We start from the raw sequence: 5,747 nt of genomic DNA, 5'->3' as shown, positions 1-5,747 counted from the left end.
TTCTTTTGTGAAAAATCGCGTGCTGTAAGGAAAGACACTTATATACAGATAAAGATAAAAACCAAAACCTTAACTACATTCAATACGTACTAACAAAGTTTTACGAGATGGCGTTATAAAACCAAGTGAAATAGCGTTTTTATAATATAAAATTGGGTTTTTACGAATGGAACTATGTAGGATATATGTACTGTAAAATTGACTTTTTACGAAAGAATGGAACTATGTAAGTGAACTCAAGAAGCAAAAACAAGTCTAAATACAAAATTTCATTCAAATCGTTAGGGCCCATTTCGAGATACGCGAAATATAATACATAATCCAAGTGCTATTGCTCGTGTGTAAAGAAGGTGTGTGTGTTTTGCATTGTATCTGCAACATATGAGAGGTACGCATTTATTCATCATACTTGGATTTCTTGATTTTAATCGTGTGTATTGGGAGCTGTGTACTCGCTGTATATCGTTCCTGTCATCACTAGTTCGTGTATTACTTGCGCAAACTAAGCTGACGTAAATGGGAAATGCCTTTACGCTCGTTCCCATCAGCCACCGCCAAGTTTCAGCTTGAGCTTGGTTTTCACTAGACTTGGTCACTGTTTCTATGTTTCGATACAGTGTATCGATACGTGGAACTGTTTCAGTGTTTCGGAACAGCTGTGGCTCATTGTTTCGAAACAGTGGTGTTTCATTCCGCGCGTGTCTCGGATAACCGGAACAGATTCGATCTCGAGCCAGACACAGAAACTGTATCGTTGTTTCAAAATAAGGCTGTTTCAGTCCACCTGTGCTTGGAACGGACTAATTCTATCGAAACAGTGATGTTTCATTCCGCTCTGTGTCGGACGAGATTCGGGCTCGGCACAGGTACTGAAACACAACATACCACTTTGTGAAACACTTTCAAGAGTGTCGAAATCTTTTTGACAAGCAATAGCATGAAGCTTAAGATATCCGAAAATAAAGCTTCGTTTCTATCTGACTGTCCTATTCCGAAATGGCGTAACATCTGCTTTATAAACACTAACCAAACAATAAAACAACGCATACTATTCACATTCAAAATAATAGATATGTGAAAATCATTCAGTTAAATTACACTTTTTTTATAACACACGTTTCTCTGGTCATGTACAGTAGTCATATTAAGAAACGCAAGTAAGCCTACAACATTTTGAATAAAAAAAGGCGTAGAGTGACAGTTATTAGACATATACATAAATCTGATGTAGGTATAATTGCAAGCAACCTGTTTGACATATCACTGATAGTGTAATGGTGAACGGCAAGGGCTGGGAAGCATGGTGAATTTATAGTAACGGTTCGAAACACCTTGAAAGACAAATTTTTTTCTGTTATATTTTGTTATTTATTCGAATTATTTGGCATTATTTGTGAGTCTATAGCCACTGTGCCTATTATCCACAGTGATTCCCTTTGTGTGCATGGAAATTAGCAAGATGGGTATATTACCCATACTAACGGAACGTGGGAATCGCAGTAGCATATCCGTTGTTTCTGGAGTTTGATCCCACCTCCAGTTCCGTTCGTGGTGGTTCTTCTGTTTTCAGCTATGGCTGTCCTCAGCCAATTGAAAAGTATGAAAGTCACCACGACACGAGAACAGCGCATTTGCTTCAGGTAATACGAAACTGCCAAGACGCCTAAGTGATAGTTTCATACTTCCTGCGATATGATTAGCGCTCTCACACCTCATTTATGTTTATATGGACATACGTATACAGTAGACATTCAAGATGATAAAATGTGTAGTTTTATTAGATCACAAAAAAACAAACTGTTTCAGTGTTTCGAAACAGCGTATCGAAACATTACAATGTACTGTTTCATTTGTTTCGAAACAGTTACGTGTTTCAGTTTGCCCATCTCTAGTTTTCACAGTATTCAGTAATATTACGGCCCACGAACTTCGTTTTTTCGTTCCGAGCTTCCTTTGTTCACACGCATCCTCCATTTGACTGCCATCTGGCGGTCGTAATCATTCGGCACGACTCGGCATGATTCGGAAGTTGCCTTCGAATCATAAGCGTACTAAGAATCGATGAATCATTGGAACTAGGAATCGTCACGACTCCGAAACATGCAATCGCTCTTACGATTCTTTTGAACGACGATTCATCCGTATCACGATTCGATTCTTACGATTCTTTATTTAGAGTCGTTCAAATGAACGACTCATTCACGAATCGCCACAACTCTACCAGACGCTGAATAGCACGTCATCTGTGTCGGGAGTCGCGTCGCGTCGGTATCATTACTACTAGTGATGGGCTAAACTGCGATTTTCCGATATCAGTGATTTCTGTGAATGCTACTTTTCAGTATCTGTTATTCTTAACTGTGATTTGTCGCAGTTAAGAGTCGCAGTTAAGGAACCTAAGTCGCGTATCCCTCCGCCACTGCTATTTCTGCTACTTCCGCGATTTCTGCGACTTCTGCTACTTCTGCGACTTCTGCTACTTCCGCGATTTCTGCTATTTCTGCGATTTCTGTGACTTCTGCTACTTCTGCGATTTCTGTGACTCCTGCGATTTCTGCGACTTACCACCGTATGAAAAAGTTACATCTGTCCACACAGAAAATTGCATCTCAACAAACCTGTCATTGGTAAGTACGTTTTACGTTTATTCTTCCGTTGGCTTTAATTTTGTATTAAAGAAACAACTGTGAAAATATTAATAGTGTAATTAATATGTAATTAGCCGCACAGTACCGTAATAGTTCGTGTTTAGAAAATGAATTCTAATATATTGTTATGTTCATAGGTACCTGAACTACATTTCAGTCACTCAGTAAAGTGATAATTCAAAATATCATTGTCAACAGATCTGAAGAAATTGCCAGTCTTTAGACCGTTTTCGTCAGACGAGAGGTTAGTTTCTAAGCGTTTTGATGGACTTAATTACTTCAGTGAGATCGTTCTTGCGAATGTGATACAGCAAATATTAGCAAATGTGATATAGCAAATATTAGCAATCTACTCTGTCAATTATATTGCTAGTAATTAGTGACAGCAAAAATTGTTTAATAATCCTTGTGTTTTTGCAGACGCAGTTCTGACTGATTACTGGTTGCTGTACATATCTATCCACATCAAGGCTGTTGAGAGAGACTCGTGAAGATTCAAGACAGCTCTTAGAGGATTTGCAGTTTAAAAGTGAAATAATTATGAAATAAGTGTGTGGCTGATTAAAGTGTTTTATTGAAGTTGTTGTGCGATTTTAAAGGAATAATAAATGTTAAATACATTGAGTGAATAATAAAAATCTCATTTTCCACATGTTAAGCCGTCCTATACCCGTAATTTTCCGCCACTTATTTATTGGTAAACACTTGTTGGATACCAACGTGCCGCCCCCCCCCCCCCCCGCTTTCTCCACAATCTTGGTGTGACACTGACCTGTAACATATCCCGAAGTCTACAATATGCATTTTGAGGCTGTTGATATGAAAGTGGGAAGTACAGATCTTCCAGTTAAATCAGGAATAGCTTAAGTGCATTACTTGAAAGTGACACAGGAAAAGCTTACTTATGTAGGTGGTAGTAGTGTCGGCAAAAAGTTCTTGTGTGTGAAGTTGCCATGTAGAACACCAGGTGTAAAACTTTCCTCCCGAGTCTTGAACTGTGTCGGAACAAAAGTGAGGCATTCATATGACTGTTTTCATTTCTCTACACTTACACAAATGTCTGAGTTCTGCTGTGTTAACATTGCAAAGTCCTGTAGGCATGTGGAGTATTAACCAAAACTGTCATATTGGAAGCAGAATCAAACACATTTGTTACGTTACTTGATATTTTCAGGAGAAAAAGGCAATGTTGCTTCTTATTAATATAATACATTCAGAGTCACAGCAGTATTTGACCAGCCATAACTGATGCTGAATGTGCATGTCGTCATATAATATGAAGGGCTTATTTCAATAGTGGTACAAGTCCATTACCTACACTTTTTTGTCTATAATGCTTCTGAAATTAGTGATCCAAACAAACATAAATAAAGGTTCATCTCTAGCAAGAAGCCATATGTTTGAATATTTCTGGTATCTCAACTGCAGATTTTTCAGCGCTCATTTAACTTTACGACTCTATATCTCAAAATTAACAAAAATGGACTTGTACCACTATCGAAATAAGCCCTTCATATGCACACACAGCACATCGATCTCGTGAGGCACAAGGCTCTCATAACGAAGTACGTACGTCGGTCAACAGATGACACTAGGAAAAGTATGTTAACTGCGCTTTTTAGTTGCTACTTGCGACTCTTAGTTGCGATTTGTCACAGAAATCGCAGTTTGACTCGGTAGCGAATAGCGTAGTATGAACTTTGCTCAACAGATGGCAGTGCTAACTGCGCTTTTTAGTTGCTACTTGCGACTCTTAGTTGCGACTTGTCACGGAAATCGCAGTTAGACTCCACAGCGTACCGCAGAGATGGGCGTAGTACGAACTTTCACCCACAGATGGCACTGTTAACCGCGCTTTTTAGTTGCTACTTGCGACTCTTAGTTGCGACTTGTCACTGAAATCGCAGAAAGCAGTGCTAAATTCGACCAATAGATGGCTCATGTCTTTGAATGTGAAATACTACTTGCGACTGCTAACTGTGACTGAAATCGCAGTTAGATTCTGTAAAGTTGCTACTGTTATATCTGTGACTTCTCAGTCACTGTGATTTCTAACAGATACGCGATTTCCTGCCCACCACTAATTACTACAAACAGCCTCGGATGCCGTATTAAGTTACTCGAGATACGCGTAACCATGAAATCATTTGCGAGTGAAGTGTTAATTCTGGGTTGACTTTAATTATCGATCTTCAGTTTGCGTATTGTCGTATTTTCACGTGCCGCCGCGGGACAGACAATCTACCAATTATTTAGCGTGGCGTTTGATGAATCTAATCATCAAATTATGGCGAGCATTCATTTAAACTTTTAATTTGGACAGTTATAGTTGCATCAGCGCATTAGACTCTGAACTGCTCTGTTAGTTAGGTTGTGTGGATTCTTTTGTTTTTCATCTGTGACTTTCAGAATATACTCAACTATTTTAGAAAATCGTTTTTGATTATAAATCCCGGACAATCTCCTAATTCCTCAGAGCTATAAGTTGTAACTATAAGTGTATTCTCAGATGAGGCACTAGGAATTCTAATTACAGGCTTCACGTTTTGCTAATCACTTTCTGGTAGCCAATATTGTAGTTAGTCAGTGTTGAGAACGGCAAACAACAGCAAAAATAATAGGAACATTTTTAAGAACAATAATTTCACCCGCCGCCCCACATATGGTTAATCGGCCGGGAAATGCAGTGTTTCTACATTCAAACACATTTTTAACAACAAAATAAATTCCACCGCCGCCCCACATATGGTGCATCGGCCGGGAAATGCAGTGCTTCTACATTCTACAAATTTTATATAACAGCAACATATAATTCTATCCACCGCCCCACATATGGTGCATCGGCCGGGAAGTGTTTCAACATTCAAACAAACATATATACCACCAACAGATATTTTCCAACGTGCCGCCCCACAATATTATTCCAAGAACTATTTTAGCTCATCTTTCACATGGCACTAGAGGCAATTGATGTTGCTTAATTAACTTTTATATCATTAGGTAGGACCAATGTAGGTAATTTCACCTTCTGAACATTGAAATGTTTTTTTCAATAACATCGTGTCAATTTACTCATCAATATCACATCCATCCATTTTA

General features: G+C 38.7%; 1 long non-coding RNA gene across 1 annotated transcript; it reads left to right on the top strand.

Moving 5' to 3' along the window:
• The first annotated feature begins 2,565 nt into the window (after positions 1-2,565).
• LOC126259228 (uncharacterized) lies at positions 2,566-3,230 on the top strand. The gene is made up of 3 exons (XR_007546486.1): positions 2,566-2,627; positions 2,786-2,892; positions 3,069-3,230. It is a non-coding gene; the product is annotated as an uncharacterized LOC126259228 (long non-coding RNA).
• The last annotated feature ends 2,517 nt before the right edge of the window (positions 3,231-5,747 follow it).

Source organism: Schistocerca nitens, chromosome 5, assembly GCF_023898315.1.
Source record: "Schistocerca nitens isolate TAMUIC-IGC-003100 chromosome 5, iqSchNite1.1, whole genome shotgun sequence".
Classification (NCBI taxonomy): Eukaryota; Metazoa; Arthropoda; class Insecta; order Orthoptera; family Acrididae; genus Schistocerca; species Schistocerca nitens.
This window is presented reverse-complemented; position numbering and strand designations above follow the sequence as displayed.